An 18,481-nucleotide genomic window follows, 5' to 3' on the forward strand; every position below is an offset into this window, starting at 1 on the left:
TCACTTCCACAATATACAAGGCTGTATACTGTCACCCTGCTTGTTTAACTTCTATGCAGAGTACATCATGAGAAATTCTGGACTGGAGGAAGCACAAGCTGGAATCAAGATTGCTGGGAGAAATATCAATAACCTCAGATATGCAGATGACACCACCCTTATGGCAGAAAGTGAAGAAGAACGAAAGAGCCTCTTGATGAAAGTGAAAGAGGAGAGTGAAAAAGTTGGCTTAAAGCTCAACATTCAGAAAACGAAGATCATGGCATCTGGTCCCATCACTTCATGGCAAATAGATGAGGAAACAGTGGAAACAGTGGCTGACTTTATTTTTTGGGCTCCAAAATTACTGCAGATGATGATTGCAGCCATGAAATTAAAAGACGCTTACTCCTTGGAAGGAAAGTTATGACCAACCTAGACAGCATATTAAAAAGCAGAGACATTACTTTGTCAACAAAGGTCCGTCTAGTCAAGGCTATGATTTTTCCAGTAGTCCTGTATGGATGTGAGAGCTGGACTATAAAGAAAGCTGAGCACAGAAGAATTGATGTTTTTGAACTGTGGTGTTGGAGAAGACTCTTGAGAGTCCCTTGGACTGGAAGGAGATCCAACCAGTTCATCCTAAAGGAGATCAGTCCTGGGTGTTCATTGGAAAGACTGATATTGAAGCTGAAACGCCAATACTTTGGCCACCTGATGCAAAGAATTGACTCATTTGAAAAGACCCTGATGCTGGGAAAGATTGAGGGCAGGAGGAGAAGGGGACGACAGAGGATGAGATGGTTGGACGGCATCACTGACTCAATGGACATGGGTTTGGGTGGACTCTGGGAGTTGGTGATGGACAGGGAGGCCTAGCATGCTGTGATTCATGGGGTCACAAAGAGTAGAACACAACTGAGCGACTGAACTGAACTGAATTTTCACTTTCATCAAGAGGTTCTTTAGTTCTTCTTCACTTTCTGCCATAAGGGTGGTATCATCTGCATATCTGAGGTTATTAATATTTCTCCCAGCAATCTTGATTCCAGCTTGTGCTTCTTCCAGCCCAGCTTTTCTCATGATGTACTCTGCATAGAAGTTAATTAAGCAGGGTGACAATATACAGCCTTGACGAACTCCTTTTCCTATTTGGAACCAGTCTGTTGTTCCATGTCCAGTTCTAACTGTTGCTTCCTGACCTGCATATAGGTTTCTCAAGAGGCAGGTCAGGTGGTCTGGTATTCCCATCTCTTTCAGAATTTTCCACAGTTTATTGTGATCCACACAGTCAAAGGCTTTGGCATAGTCAATAAAGCAGAAATAGATGTTTTTCTGGAACTCTCTTGCTTTTTCCATGATCCAGCGGATGTTGGCAATTTGATCTCTGGTTCCTCTGCCTTTTCTAAAACCAGCTTGAACATCTGGAAGTTCATGGTTCACGTATTGCTGAAGCCTGGCTTGGAGACTTTTGGGCATTACTTTATTAGCGTGTGAGATGAGTACAATTGTACTGTAGTTTGAGCATTCTTTGGCATTGCCTTTCTTTGGGATTGGAATGAAAACTGACCTTTTCCTGTCCTGTGGCCACTGCTGTGTTTTCCAAATTTGCTGACATATTGAGTGCAGCACTTTCACAGCATCATCTTCCAGGATTTGAAATAGCTCAAGTGGAATTCCATCACCTCCACTAGCTTTGTTCGTAGTGATGCTTTCCAAGGCCCACTTGACTTCACATTCCAGGATATCTGGCTCTAGGTGAGTGATCAAACCATTGTGATTATCTAGGTCATTAAGATCTTTTTTGTACATATATATGTATATAAAACATATATAGAGAGGATTACATATAAAATTATATATATATAAAACTCTCCTTTTATATATTATATAGTTATCTTTTACATATTATACATATAAAATTCTATTTTTGTATATATAATTATCTTTGTATATTTATATCTATATCTATATATATTTATATATATAGTCCATTCTGAAGGAGATCAGCCCTGGGATTTCTTAGGAAGGAATGATGCTAAAGCTGAAACTCCAGTACTTTGGCCACCTCATGCAAAGAGTTGACTCATTGGAAAAGACTCTGATGCTGGGAGGGATTGAGGGCAGGAGGAGAAGGGGACGACAGAGGATGAGATGGTTGGATGGCATCACTGACTCGATGGACGTGAGTCTGAGTGAACGCCGGGAGTTGGTGATGGACAGGGAGGCCTGGCCTGCTGCGATTCATGGGGTCGTAAAGAGTCGGACACGGCTGAGCGACTGAACTGAACTGACATACATATCAAACTCCAAACTTAGAGTATAGATAATACTTGTTCACTATTTCAGGTGATCAAGAAGCATACACAAAATCCAACCACATATTAAGCCACAGAGTAAAATGTCAACAAATTGCAAAGAATAAAACAGAAGAAATATTTTCTAATTCCATTCCTATAAAACTAAAATTTTTCAGTAAAAATATCAAATACAAAATTAAAAAAATAGAAATAAAGCCCTCAGATTAAAAGCAAATTAAATTGAATATTGCATTATATAAACAAAGTAATGATCATGAAAACTTACATATCGGGTCCTATTAAATACAGCTAAAACTATGCTCAGAATGTGACTCAACAAAATAAATTGAAGCAGAAAGAAAACATTGGTAAAGATAAAAATCTTATTAAATTAACTAGAAGTACAAAACCTGTAGAACCAATATAATCAGATTTTTTAAAATAAAATTCAAAACCATTAGCTAATATAATCAAGTGGGTAGAAACTTTTTAAACATCAAAAAGAGAATATTAATAAACAAGGCTAGTTTGCTCTGTTTTATAAAGACATGTGAAGAACCTGAATGAAATAGATTATTTCCTAGGAAATTCTTGGGGAAAATACCAAAAATGATCTCAGCAAAATGTTCCCTAGATATTTCCAGTACATATATATATATCTATAAGATATATATATATATACACATATATATTATTCTATCTATGGACTTTTCAGTCTGTTTTGTTGATTTCTTGATTTTCATTCTGTTTGAATTTTTCATTTTCCCTGAGAATGATTTTTATAGAATACTCAGGAAAAAATTGTCAGTATGCAAATTACTCAAACACCAGGCCTACACACTTTTGCACAGAAAAGTTTACCAAATCTTTAAGGACATTACAATTTTATATTTAAGCCTCACAGCATGCTAAAAGAAGAACATTTCCCAAATTCTTTTAATGAAACAAACAAAATTTATAGTAGCCCCAACCAAGATAGCACAAAAATCTACAGATAAATCTTTATTATGAATATTAATGTAAGTATTATAAATAAAATATTAGACATGGAAGGCAGCAGTATAGCGCTATTCCCAGTAACACCAGGGTGGCTTACTACTGCAAAACCTATTTATCTAGTTCATTATATATTCCCATGATGCATTATATTAAGTAAAAAATTGAAAACAAATGAGAAAAAGATATTTTAATGACCTTCAATATCTCTCCTTGGTTTGAAAAACTGACTTAAAATTGTGACTGATAGAATATGTATATTTTGGCCCCAGATCCATTCTCATGCTTGATGGAAGAAAACCAGAAGCATGACCATTAAGGGCAGGGACCAGGCTAGGATATCAAGCATCATTATTACCATTGAGTGTTTCTACAGTGGTACTAGCTGAAAAATTTAGGAAGAAGCATGACGTATGAAAACTTGAAGGGAAGAGATAAAGTCACCTTTGATTGTAGTTAACATGATACATATGGAAATGGAATTAGAAAATATTTCTTCTATTTTGGGCTTAGAAAAGGAAGAGGAACCAGAGATCTAATTGCCAACATTCACTGGATCATAGAGAAAGCAAGAGAATTCCAGAAAAACATCTATTGCTGTTTCATCAACCACTCAAAAGCCTTTGACTATGTGGATCATAACAAACTGTGGAAAGCTCTTAAAGAGATGGGAATACCAGACCATTTCACCTGTCCCATGAGAAACCTGTATGTGGGTCAAGAAACAACAGTTAGAACCCTGTATGGAACAACTGATTGGTTCAAGATTGAGAAAGGAGTACAACAGGGCTGTCTGCTGTCACTCTGTTTGTTTAAACTATATATTGAGCACATCATGAGAAACTCATGTCGGGCCGGATGAGTTGCAAGCTGGAATCAAGGTAGGCAGAAGAAACATTAACAACCTCAGATAGGCAGATGATACTACTCTAATGGCAGAAAGTGAAGAGGAACTAAAGAGCCTCTCGATGAGGGTGAAGGAGGAGAGTGAAAGAGCCAGCTTAAAACTTAATATTAAAAACACTAAGATCATGGCATCGGCCCCATTGCTTCATGGCAAATAGAAGGGGAAAAGGTGGAAGTAGTGTCAGATTTTCTCTTCTGGGGCTCTAAAATCACTGCAGATGGTGACTGCAGCCATGAAATCAGATGATTGCTTCTTGGCAGGAAAGCTATGTCAAACTTAGACAGTGTGTTGAAAAGCAGAGACATTACTCTGCCAACAAATGTCCATATAGTCAGGGCTATGGTCTTCCCAGTGGTCATGTACCATTGTGAGAGCTGAACTGTGAAGAAGGCAGAGTGTCAAAGAATTGATGTCTTTGAATTGTGGTGCTGAAGAAGGCTCCTGAAAGTCCCTTTAACAGCAAGGAGGTCAAACCAGTCTATCTTAAAGGAAATCAGCCCTGAATACTCATTGGAAGGATTGATGCTGAAGCTGAAGCTCCAGTATTTTGGTCATCTGATTCGAACAGCCACCTCACTGGAAAAGTCCCTGATGCTGGGAAATATTGAAGACAGAAGCAGAAGAGAGAGTCAGAGAATGGCATCACCAATGCAGTGGACATGAACTTGGGCAAACTTTGGGAGATGGCGAGGGACAGGGAGGTTTGGTATGCTGCTATCCATTGGGTTGCAAAGAGTTGGACCCGACTGAGCAGCTGAACTGACTGACTGACAGCTTGATTATATCAGCAAAGACCTTACTTTCAAATAAAGTCTATTCTTGGGTACAATGTATCTTTGGGGGCGACACAGTTTAATCAGCAACAAATGCAGTAATAGATGTGTTAAAATATGTTAGATGCATGCTAGAGACAAGACATGCACATTTCAATGAGGATATTGTAAAGACACATATCTGAGGGGAAAAGTAAGGAGATGAGTGGGATATACAGCAGAATGCCATTTATGTAACTTAAAATATATGTGAACAATTAGGTCTACATGTTTTAAAAAAGCCCATACAAGGGAAGAACACAGATTAAAATGGGAACACACATTAAAGCGGGCCTAAGGAATGGGGTTTGGAATGGGGATAAAAGTATTAAAAAAAAAAAAAGAAATGCTCTGCTCTAAGGCACTGACCTGAGCTATGATATTTTTGCACTTGAGGTCCAAAAAAATTAATCACATTAACATGTGAGAATAACAGCAAATACACATTTACCATTTCCTGTGTGTCACACACTGTGCTAGCTCTGGCATATATATGTGTATGTGTGCGTTCAACTAATTAAATAGAAGACCACTCTCATGACTCTTAACTTTCCTTCTTACTTGACCCCTTAAATGGCCTTTTTAGAATGTTGCATTATTAAGCAATATAAATTTATAGAAATGTTAACAATTGAGGAGATTCAATGAAATCTCTGATGCAAATCTCTAAAAATCTTTTTAAGAAGAACACTGAGAGTGGTTCATTCTGTATTTGTCACTTTCTTAAAGTAGTATCTAATGTAACATAGGAAGGAACAACTCTGAATATTGAGTCTTCCTTTTGTTCTGCAAATTAATAAATTGTTCCTCATTTAATTTGTAGATCGACTCCCTTATCAAATCCCCTTGTACATGGATTGTATTTGTTCTTGGCCCTCTATTCTCAATGCTGAAAGCTTTATTTGATGTCAACTATCCTGATTATTAAATGAATGATGACAGAATGGACTCCTTTAGAGGCCAAAGCTGCCTTAGGTGACAGAGATTTCAGCTTCCCAGCCCTGAATGTGTTTGAAGGCACAAAATAAGAATCACAAGATCATCAAGAAAGACATGAAGTAAGTGTGAATTTTCTTTAGTCCCATTTGACTTTCTCGGAGAAGAGAAGACCTGGCCCTTTCTATCTGTCCCCAGAGACAGACTGGAGCTTCTGTTCTGTTCTCAAAGTGCACTATGGATAATATGAAAATGTGTTTCTGGGGAACTTTCTCAGTAGCTGCAACTTTCTCAGCTGACCTGGTGCCATATTAATAAATGTTAAGCCCACAAAGTCCCCACAAGTCAATAAATAATGCAGGCTGAAATCACTAAATATTATGCCCCTGAGGGCCATTTCATTGAAATTCACTGATTCAACACTTTTCTGAGGAAGTTCTGCCTCATTCAGCATTCTTACTATGGAGTTGGCCAGCCTGAGTACCAAGGTCCTTAAAGGCTCTTCTTGCTGCTGTCACCCTTTCCCTGCGCACAAATGATGGGGATACAAAACTGGTTCTCAGAGAATTGCAATTTCATTGTGCCTCCAAAGGCTGGTTCATTTCTTCTCAGTTTCCAAGTCTGTAGAAGAAAATCAGATATGCTCACTCTGCCTGCCTAGCAGATTTTACTCCTCTCCACCCCAGCTATAAAGTTCAAAGCACAAATTGAAAAGCCTTGAAAAGGCTGACTCAAAGTCTTTCCTTTCTGTTAACAATCTCTCAGAGTATTATGTTTGGAAGACTCTGTTTTGTAACTGAGCTCTTATTCTGGAACTTCCAGAGCCAAACATTCAGAAATGATGTGCTATTAATACATTTACTAACAACAAGAGTAAAAACATCTGCAACCCTGTTGCTGAAATTTGGTCTCTGTAAAACAGTGCCGGATTAAATCTCAGAGACACAGTGTTGGGTGAAGTAGAAAGAAATAGCTTTATTATTTTGCCAGGTAAAGGGGACCACAAGGAATGCCCTCAGGACTATGTGCTTTGCCCTGGAGGAGGTAATGAGGAGTCTTACAGTAATGGTTCAAGGAGCAGTGCGTGATCAGCTCCTGGACATTCTTCTGACTGGTTGGTGGTGAGTACTGAGAGTCTGCATCACCCACCTCCTTGTTCCAGCTGGTCTGGGGTCTATGTTCTTGTGGGCAGCAGTTAACTTCTTCCACCTGCTGAAGGTTTCAATATCTGCAAAACAGCTCAAAGGACATGGCTCACAATACTATCCATAGTCCGTGAGGAAGAACTAAGAAAGATCTTTGACTTAGTTTAATAGCTAACATGTTATTATCCTGTCTTTCTGCGTTTTCTCACTCCTTTGATTAAATTTATTCCTTGACTAAAGTCCTGCTACAGATAAAAGACAGGTGAAGGATATGTGTGGGCATCTATTTTGGGGAGGCTTCATAGGGTCCTGCTCAATTACAACCCTTGTCATGTTCTCTTCTCCAAGGATAAAGGAGAATGCAGATTGAGGGATTGCTGAGAGAGGAGAGAAGACAAATCAGATGTACTCTGGTGGTGACTACCCGTGGAAAACAAAGGATGCTTTGGGAAAAGCATCTTTACTTTTCTCTTTCAAATTCCTACAATATCACGTGTCTTGCAGGTGCTGTGTGTCCATAGGTACAGAGATGCCTGGTGTCTGTCCTCCTCAGGTTGTCCTTGGTTCAAGGGTAAGGAGAGAGTTCTGGGCAGGTTTGTATACACCGGGCAGGTTTGATTCCCCATAATCCTGTATGTTCCTTCTACACCAGCAGTCAATTGTGATTTATAAGCATTCTTCTGAATGAACATCTGGTGACAAGGAAAGACTCCAAAATATCACAATTTAAAAACAAATGGGGGTCTAAGTAAAACCTGAACCTTTCTTTGTTAGTCATGAACTTTATGGCAGATCACTTAACCTTCTTAACCCTGCACTTCCTCACCCTTAAAATCATGCCAGTGATCCTTAAGATACTGTCAAAGAAGATAATAGGTATTTGCAAATAATCAAAATCATCAAGCAAAATGTAATCTACTCTTTCTTCCTCTCACTCTACACTATATTGTATGTTTCTTATAACTTTAGTTAGGCATGCTACAAGGGATAAGACTTCCTACAAGCCAATTCAAAGACTGCTTTTGGGTAGCAAATTTTATAGAAAATGATGTTAAATGGTTGCAGATGTGGATGCAAGGAGCAGCACAGCTGCCGAAGGCAGAGTAGAGTCTTTGTACAGTCCTGGGAACCCAGTCAGTATGGTCAACCCCTCTCAAAACTCATGATCAGAGCAGGTTTGCAGCTGATGTCTAGAATATTTCTTTTTTAAGAATTTTACTGAGGTGTAGTTGATTTACAATGTTTGTTAATTTCTGCTGTACAGCAAAGTGATTCAGTTAAGGTGGCATCAGTGGTAAAGAACCTGCCTGCCGATGCAGGAGATATAAGAGATGTGAGTTCAATCCCTGAAGATACTCCAGGAAGATCCACCAGGAAGATCCCCCGGAGAAGGTAATGGCTACCCACTCCAATTTTCTTGCTTGGAGAACCCCATGGACAGAGGAGCCTGGTGGGCCACTGTCCATAGGGTTTCAAAGAGTCGGACACAACTGAAGCAAGTTAGTATATACATGTGTGTGTACATGTATATGTGTCTGTATTCTTTTCATATTCTTTGCCATTATGGTTTATCACAAGATATGGAATATAGTTCCCTGTGGTATACAGTAGGACCTTGTTTTTTATCCATCATTTATATACTAGTTTGCATCAGCTAATCCCAACTTCCCACTCCACCTCCCCCACCCACCTCCAAGTTTGTTCTCTGTATCTGTGAGTCTGTTTCTGTTTTGTAGACATGTTCATTTGTGTCGTATTCTGGAAGAATTCTTAGTCCATTAATGTCTTTTGTAAAAATGCTAAGCCACTTATCCACAATGCTAATTTCTTCCTAGGATAAGGTTTATGCATTATGTCACACAAAAAGGTCTGTTCCAGATTAGGACTAGAAGAAGCCTTTTTTAAAATAAACTTTTTGCAAAGAACATAAATCTCTGTTAGTAATTTGCTAAGAAATAAGGCTGCACTAGCCTTTTGTGTTTGCTCTTTGAGTCTTGTCAACTGAAAAATATGTACAACCTAAAAGTTGCATATTACATTTTATTTGAGGACATTACTGAAAACTACAGCCCAAGAAGGCAGCCTCTCAGATAGCTCTGAGGGACTGTTCCAAAGAGGTAAGGTAAGGGCTATATAGAAGTTGTTGGTGAAAAAAAAAAGCACACATACTGTAACACCCAAAGATTACTGCTAATCACATGCACACACACTAAACTAGACATCTCAAGTGAATGATTTTTGTGCTTTTCTATGTATGAGAATATGTAAGAGTCTGGATTCATTGAAATTGTTCCTTTGATATGCATCTTAACTATCCAGGGTCAGTATCCTGTTTTTATCCATCCTGAATTCTCAGATTCACCATGGGAGGGGGGCATCTGCAGTGGCTGATGGCTCCACAGCCACAACACTTTTTTTTTTTTTTTTTTACTGACATCTTCTCTTTGTCCACAGCCTGAAGGATGTCATCTTGCCTTAGTGCCACTTGATGGACACCAGTTGGCAGGCTGCAATCTAAGAAGAATCAAGTGAAATCAGGAGCTCCGTGTGCTAATCTGTAACACAGAACAGAATCTCCATTCCCTTGGATGGGACAGCAGGCCTTGGCAAGGATTACCCACCTCCCCCCGAACATGAGGCCCCTGCTTTTTGGTTCTCTGAACCCAAATCCAGATGAGACTGGCCATTTCTAGCTAAAGATCAAGTTACCCTAGGCATAGTTGAAGTAAGAGAACTGTGTTCATTGCTGGTTACATGTTTTCATTTCTATTTCTTTTTTTTTTTTTCTCTTTTCTTGGGGGTTGTGAGAGACAAATTTTCATGAGAGGAAAAAAATATAAACCTTGGCTTTGAAATACTGGCTTCTGTTATCCAGAGGAGCCTGGCGGGCTGTAGTCCATAGCATCAAAAAAAGTCAGACACGACTAAAGCAACTTAGCACAGCACAGCACAGCACATCCTTATGCTAGTTCTATGGGACCTGTTTCTTAATAAGATCACTGTATGAGTGCATGCTCAGTTGATCAGTGATATCTGACTCTTTGCAACCCTGTGGACTATAGCCGCCAGCTCCTCTGTCCATGGAACTTTCCAGGCAAGAATGCTGGAGTGGATTGCCATTTCCTACTCCAGGGGATCTTCCTGATTCAGGGATTGAAGCTGCGTCTCCTGCATTGGCAGGCAAACTCTTTACAGTGCACCACATTAGAAACCCAAGAAGATCATTATTTAAGAGTAAAGTTGCGGATCCTGGCTGGGTTTACAGGGGCCACTGAACTCAGCCTGAAAACTAATGAGCAAAATTATAAAAATTATCCAGAGGATAAGATGTTTTTCTACAACCAAGCCCCCAGACACTGAGATTCCCAGGCTAGCTGGAGATCAGCAATGAAGGCAGTACAGTCCCCCACCTGCCCCAGTGAGGATGTCTGAAAAGTCACTGCATCAGGCCGCAGCACTCTGACCTGGTCTATGGCCATGTGGTTACTCCTTACTGACTGACAAGAGTTCTGAGTTACTGAGCCCCAGACTAGCAGCCATATCCCAGCCTGAGGCCCGAAATGTGTCAATTACTCATGCTTATCCTCAAGAGTTCCTACTCCTGGCTTTCAAGAGAGAAGATCCAGGGAACATTCATTTAATCACAGCGAGGAAACTTGTTAGTAGTTGTCACTAAATATTCATGTTGGTTTTCCTATAGATTTAATCTCTCTGACGCTCAGGTGTTCGTATTTTTTTAGTTGTTGTTTTCTGTTACAATGAGTAGGTAGTTAAAGCTGTGTGTCTCAAACTATGTTTCTAAAGCATCAGAATGTTGTTTCCAGGTGAAAATCAACCCAGTATACACACGTACATTCCATGCACACATGTATATTCATATAAATGCATAGATGCACATGCATATTATGTACATTTCATATGTGGGGACAAGTAACCATATACACACACATCCTAAATGTATGCACATGTACATATTATACCACAAATACACATGTACATATACATATACAAAGGCACACCTGTGGTAGTTGAAGCTCAGTCTGCCTCCCTGTCTCCCAGTCTGGCCTTCATGGTAACACCTGGGCACCATGGTCTTTAGCTCCACGCAACTCTGCTTTAAAACCATCAAGTTTTAGCATTCTGAGAAATGGAGTATTTCTTGCAGTATCAGTAAACAAGGGTGTCACAGTCATCAGTGATTTTGGCCCTCCAAATGTGAATTTCTGAGCCCTAAGGACAACCAGGAAAGAGAACAATACCTGCGAGCCAGCAGCCATCAGTCTGCAGCCACTTTCTACGGTGAGCCCCGAAGAATTCAGGATGTAAAAATGCAGGATACTGACCCCAGATAGCTGAGATGCATATGAAAGGAATGATTTCAGTGAGCCCAGGCTCTTAAATCTTCCCATACATAGAAAAGTGCTCAATTCCTAAAATTGAGATAATCTGGTTTTAATTCACAAAAATACTTTCAATGTTCAGACTACTTCTCCTTTGTTGCAAATTCTATATAACCTGACTCCTTCCCCTGCCTCCTGGGACAAATTCTCTCAGCATTACTTGAGATGCTATCTCCTAGGCTCGAAGTTCTAAAAATATCAAACAAGACATAATTCTAAACTTTTAGATTGTGACTGTTTTTTAAATCAACAATTCAAAGTCCTGTTCTCACCAACCAGCTTGCTGGCAAATCTGAAAATGTAGACCTTTGCATGAGTCACTGCTGCCTGAGGCCAATCTCTCTTGAAGGAAATGAGATCATTCATCTAATTTGAGGGGTTAAATTTGGCAAAAAGCAAACTTCCTTTAAGAACCAGGACAGTTCAGTGAGTCTGAAAGTTGGACATCCCAAACCCTTAGTTAGGACCCTTAGATCTCCCAGAATATCTTTGGTGTGGATGGTTTCTGCTTAAAGCAAATTTCTGTCAAAAAATGAAGTAGAGTTTTCCATGCTTTGTGACTTGGGCAAATTGCTTAACCTTCATAAGCTTCCGTTTCCTTATAAGTAAAATGAAAATAATTATAACACCTATTTCATGAGGTTTGGGTTAGGATTATAAAATAATCCAGAGAGAGAACTCTGCACATTGTTGGGAGCATCATCAACACTTGCTGTGTGTGAACGTCTTTACAATCATTGTTCCTGTAATTGTATAATAATAGTGCTCAGTGCTAACAAGAATGCATCAGGCAACAACAAAAATATTTTTGGTGAAGTGTAAATATGACTTGATGACCTATAAACTTTAATGGGCAAAGGAGAAAAAAGGAAGAATTTCAAGCCAGGTGGAAATCTTAAGAGATATGGAATTAGGGGTGATGAAACTGTAGACTGATGAAAAAGCACAACTTAAAAATTGAGAATTATAATTATGTTTTATTTGATGAACAGAACTAAGGACTTAAGTCCAGAACACAGCCTTTCAGATAACTCTAAGGGACTGCTCTGAAGCGGTAAGGGAGGAGCCAGGATATTTTTTAGTTTTTGCAGCTGAGACCAGGTAATCAGAACATCAAAGCATTACTGTTAATTAAAGAAAGCTAGGTATGTCAAGCTAGATTAGCACTTTTCTGTGCTTGGGAAGATGCAAGAGTCTGGGCTCACTGAAATCATTACTTTGATATGCCCCTCAGCTATCTGGGGCCGGTATCCTGTGTTTCCCATCCTGAATCTCCTCAAGGTGCTTCTTGGGGGGTGGCTGCAGTGTCTGATGGATTGATGATGATCATTCAGTTTCCATCTTGAGTTCCCTCAGGACACACCATCCAGAAGGGTGTAATGTGATGGCTTGATGGCTACGATATGGCAGGCAGCATCTTTTTCATTGATCATACAATGAATGGAGAGGAATTAAGCACACATACATGCCTAATGTTGTAGGCACAGGTTCCGAGAAACAAACTCACTCAGAAGGACAATGCAGATAGTGGAGTGCAGTTTATTACACCAGCAGGCCCAAGGCAGAGTCTCCTCTTAGCCAAGGACCCCGATCAGTTTTTGTGAAAACTTTCTATACCCTAAGAGTATGTGCACAAACCCGCCTCCTCAAATTCCCTGAAACTAGTCTGAACAAAGGAAAAAAAAGATACAATCAAAGCTAACCTGTGATTCATATGCCTTAAGCCTAGATAGTTGACAGTGGACAATTATCAATAGGCCTGTGGTCATACCCCAATAAGCATAATAGAATGTATGATTCTATTCAGTTACACAGATAATTAGGGTATTCTTTTAGGCTTCGGAGAGTCTAGGTACGAGCCCTAGGGCTCTTCCTTAGGGGGCCTGGTTTTCCAGTTGGTGTGTCATTTCCATAGATACTGGGCATATAGCTCAAAGTCCACAGTCCAGCCCAAGATGGAGTCCTGCTTTCAAGATAGAGCCTGTTCTATTTCCTCCTTCAGTAATGGGTTAGAGCCCAGTGAGGATATCACAGGAGGGAAGGTACATGAGCAGAGCATTTTAGAAATTGATGTGTTTCTGGATAAGTGGGAGCTAGTGTAGGGGAGGAAAGAAATGACTAAGATCAAAGCCCTGATGATCACTGAATTCACAGGACTGGAGGAGTTCATGCAATGGGAAGGTGAGAGCCTGTAATTGTGATCAGCAAAAAGATGAAAGGGGATTTGGGGAGCTTATTTTTTGGGAACACATGGAGGGATGAGAAGGTGCAGAGCTGGTTCTATTCCTCTGACAGAATGTGGAGCCCTATCTCTGAGTGATACTAGAACTCCACAGCTGACCTTGGGATTGAGTGAGTTGAGAGCAGGGGTGTCATCTGGCCATCTGCAATGGGAGCGCAAGTGACTCAGTGGACTCAGTGGAAGTGGCAGAGATTCCATCCTTGGGTCCCTGTTCGGTGGTGATGTAGGTCACTTTCATGCTGAACATATGCCACATTCTCATACTGAAAATTTATACACTGCCATCCAAAAGTTTAAATGGACACACGCACACACCCATAAGGAAGAAAATAAGTTAAGCTGTTATTGTCAACTGATGATGGGATCATAGCTGATATTTATCTCAACCATTCATGGTTTTTCTCCCAGTCCACAGGTGACCCAAACTTTAATTACTGAAGGGTCTGAGTCCTTAGCTGGCTTGCCGTTATGGGATTGCTACTGTTGTTTGTATTCATTTCCAAGGGCTTCTGGAACAAATAAGAAAGGATGCTACAAACAAACAAACAAAAATCCAGATGGAATCATCTGGGAACAAAATGGTGATGAATCTGACCTTCAACAGCCCCTGAGTCTCATTATACGCTGATTTGACTACATTAGCATATTAAATGACATAGCATCCAGTGGCCAAGACTGGACATTAGAAGCAAAAAACAATGAAAAGGGGGTGGCCCCCTATTCCCTTGATAAAAACCCTGCCACTTCCTTGGTAGACTAATGCATATGCCTCCCATAATTACCTTCACTCTTCCTGCCTTTGGGCTTCCCTTGTGGCTCAGCAGTAAAGAATCCTCCTGCAATGAAGGAGACGTGGGTTTGATCCTTCGGTTGGGAAGATCCCTTGGAGAAAAAACTGGCAACCCACTCCAGTATTCTTGCCTGGGAAATCCCATGCAGAGAGGAGTCTGGCACACTACAGTCTATGGGGTCACAAAAGAGTTGGACATGGCTTAGTGACCAAAGAACAACAACTCTTGCCTTTGTCTTTATCCTTTAAAATTAAACACATTTCCCCATGTGGGGTGAGAAGTTGATCTGTGGACTTAGTTCCTTCTCCATTCTCTGGCCACTGAATAAAGCTTGAGCTGTGCCCATCTCAAATTAAAAGACGCTTACCCCTTGGAAGGAAAGTTATGACCAACCTAGACAGCATATTAAAAAGCAGAGACATTACTTTGTCAACAAAAGTCCGTCTAGTCAGGGCTATGGTTTTTCCAGTGGTCATGTATGGATGTGAGAGTTGGACTATAAAGAAAGCTGAGTGCAGAAGAATTGATGCTTTTGAACTGTGGTGTTGGAGAAGACTTTTGAGAGTCCCTTGGACTGCAAAGAGATCCAATCAGTCCATACTGAAGGAGATCAGCCCTGGGATTTCTTTGGAAGGAATGATGCTAAAGCTGAAACTCCAGTACTTTGGCCACCTCATGCCAAGAGTTGACTCATTTGAAAAGACCCTGATGCTGGGAAAGATTGAGGGCAGGAGGAGAAGGGGACAACAGAGGATGAGTTGGATGGCATCACTGGCTCAATGGACATGGATTTGGGTAAACTCCGGGAGTTGGTGATGGACAGGGAGGCCTGGCATGCTGCAGTTCATGGGGTTGCAAAGAGTAGGACACGACTGAATGACTGAACTGAACTGAACTGAACTGTGCCCATCTCAGCTTCAGTTTCGTTATTCACCAACTCAAACTCGAATGGGAAAAGAGCCTTCCCCCACCAAGGCAGAGAACCTCAGCTGAGCTAGAGCTCAAACAGGGTCCACACAACTTAATTCATAACACTAGCTTCTGATGGTAGCTGGAAACCTTGTCACTACTTGTTTTGGTCCTACATAACTCCGATCTCTGCCTCTGTTGTCAGATGGCATTCTTCCTCTGTGTGTTTGTGTGTTTCTTCTCCACTTTCCTAAGGGTACCTGTCATATTGGAGGTCATATTGGGTGGCCACTCTAATTTGATATGACCACCTGTTATCATGGTTACATCTGCAAAGACCCTATTTCCAAATAAGATCATATCCACAGACACCAGAGTTTGGGACTTAAACATCTTTTGGGGTGGACACAATTTAACTCATAAAATTATCCACTAATATTTCCTATTAGACATGAAAGGGGCGTGGGAGAGGTACCCCAGCTCTTTCTCCAGGTACATCTTTCCTACCTTCTTTGTGTAGCAGAAACTCAGTTTCTCTTTAGTAATCCGAATCATTTACCTTGATTGGGACAGTAACCCTCCTCTTTATAGTGGAATAAAGAGCCCTATGTGACAGGATACAGCCTCCATTTTCAATCCAACTGATACACCATTGTTTTCTCTGGCAGAAGCATCCCTCTCCTTGGAACTGTGATGTCCAGACCAGCAAAGTACACAGTTCTAAGGATGGGAAGCAAAAATTCTGCAGAAGAGATATTAGACATACTAGTGAGAAAAATCATTTCCACTTAGCTTTGATTTCCACACTCTTGTATTCTCATGATTGCTGGCTGGTTCAAGTGGACCACGTCCAGGGTGCTACCTCTCAATGGGTACCATAATGGAGCTTTCTCAGGCCACCCTACCATCATATCAGGACAACCCCTTCTGGGTGACATGGCATGTAGTAGGATATATCAATTTCATGAGCCTATTATGCTATTCCTTTGATTGTAAAGTGAGTGCTTTGATCAGAAGTACTGTTTGAAATAACATGATAGCAACGGTGGATTCTAAACAAAGTAAAAAGCTAAATGTCCGGCTCAAGTTTTTACCTACTTGGAGGGTATCTCTTGCTATGTTCTTTAAGGCTTCCCTTGAGGGAGGATGTAGTGATTGGTGCCAGCATCTCAGGCAGAACCATCTGTGAACCAGGCTGTCATAAGGAATTCCCCATGAGGTCCTATGTGTAAATTGTGGTTTGGGGAGTGGGAGATGGAGAAGTAGAAGATGTCATCAGAGTCTGAGCCACCTGTTTGTGAAACCAATTTGTGCCTCCTGAACTAGCAAACCTCTTCTCTTACAAACTACTACCACCCTGTGGCTCCATGTGTCAGGGCACAACCAATTCATGGGGATCAGTTTCTATTACAGGGTCACTGAGTCCTCATTCTGCTACAAAGTTCAATTTCATAGCAAGAGTTTATCCTTAAATAACAATTGTATGCAACAGGTAACATGGCTTTGCTCACCAAACTTAGATTTTTACATTGTAATTTTCTTATTTGAATGGCCAGAAGCCCCACACTATATCCTTGTTGGAAACAGACATTTCAGTTACCATGACACTGTTCCATAAGGCCCAAGATACTTGCTCCAGGCCCCACTTAAAATCTAGAGTTTGGTAGATTTTTCAGTAAATGGATTGGGGCAGACGTTTCAAATATGGCCTATGTTGCCTTCAAAGAGACCCATCCAAAGCTGTCCAGTTTTGAGCAGTAGGCAGTAGAAGAAAAGCAACTTTTCTTTCACTTTGGAGGGAATGTCCCAACATGCTTCAGATCATCTGGTCCTTAGGAACCTCCCTGGAGTCTGGGCCCCTGAAGTTCACCAGGTTTCTTGCTCAGCTTCTGCCCATTTAAGGCTCTTGTTATTCCTGCTCACCACGTTCAGTCATCATGATATCATCAGTATAGTGGATGAGAGTGGTCTTCTGTAGAATGTGGGGATTTCTGCACATGGGCCATCACAGAGGTCAGAGATGGCTTCATCCGATGTGGGCCACTGTCCAGTCTGGATTTCACCTCAGTGCCAAGGAAGCTGAGAACTCCCATAAAGCTGAGAACCCATTCGGCCCAATTTGTCAATGAAAATAGTCAGTGAACAATCAATAATAAGAATAGAGAAGAATTTTATTTGAATCAAACTTAGAACTAGCCTGGAATTTCTTTCCCAGATGACACTGAGAAACTGCTCTCGAGAAGCAGGGTTTTCAGCATGGTTTTATATATTGTCAGAACAAAGAACATTAAACAAGTCAGGGTTAGATTTCTTCAAGGTTTAAAAAAAAAACGAAACCAAAACAACGGTCCAGCATGTATACAGCAAGTCAGCATGGCCTTGACACTTAGGAAGTGATTCTAATCATCAAGGGAGGCCCATTACTGACATCCTAGGAAGGGAGACATTTAACCTTTTTATTTTTAACATGGACATTCTTCACATCTGGTCAATGTGCCCGTTTCTTTAATAATTAAAGCAGAGGTACAAGGTATGTTTGATAGGCTACAAACAGGCTATTTTATTCAGCATCAAATTGAGGTTAATTCAAGAATAAGCCAGAATAACTTCCCTATATCTCAGTATGTGAACATTTCTTTTATCACTGTAGAAGTGCCCTCTCCTGGGTAAGTTCAGATTTATCTAGTATTGAAATCTGCACTTAATGGCTTAAGCTTCTTAAAACCCAAGCTCATTTTACCTTTGTGCCTGGTGGTTTGAATTAGCAAATCTGTCTCTGTCTTTCCCCTTCCTGCTCTCTCTCTCCACCCCCTCCTTTGTCTCTCCCCCTACCCACCACTCTCTTCTCCACCACACCTACCCCTGTTCCTCTCTCACCCCTAACCCCACTAACTGGAAAAATCTCCTCCTTAATCAGATTTTGCATTTGTCCTTGTGAAACCTACTTGCTAGTTGTGACCCTAATTATGAGTCACAGGGCAGTAATAGGTGAGCGGGTGGGCTGGAGGATCATAAGCATCAGCTTGCAAGGCGACTTTCCCATGAAAGTTATTAAAGGATCTTC

At 40.6% G+C, this 18,481-nt stretch overlaps 1 long non-coding RNA gene across 1 annotated transcript; it reads left to right on the plus strand.

The window, feature by feature from the left end:
- Positions 1 to 6,737: 6,737 nt before the first annotated feature.
- On the plus strand, positions 6,738 to 10,386 carry LOC139178351 (uncharacterized). Its single transcript, XR_011562770.1, has 4 exons — positions 6,738 to 7,051; positions 7,580 to 7,646; positions 8,340 to 8,467; positions 9,530 to 10,386. It is a non-coding gene; the product is annotated as an uncharacterized lncRNA (long non-coding RNA).
- The last annotated feature ends 8,095 nt before the right edge of the window (positions 10,387 to 18,481 follow it).

Source organism: Bos indicus, chromosome 21 (assembly GCF_029378745.1).
Source record: "Bos indicus isolate NIAB-ARS_2022 breed Sahiwal x Tharparkar chromosome 21, NIAB-ARS_B.indTharparkar_mat_pri_1.0, whole genome shotgun sequence".
NCBI classification, from domain to species: Eukaryota; Metazoa; Chordata; class Mammalia; order Artiodactyla; family Bovidae; genus Bos; species Bos indicus.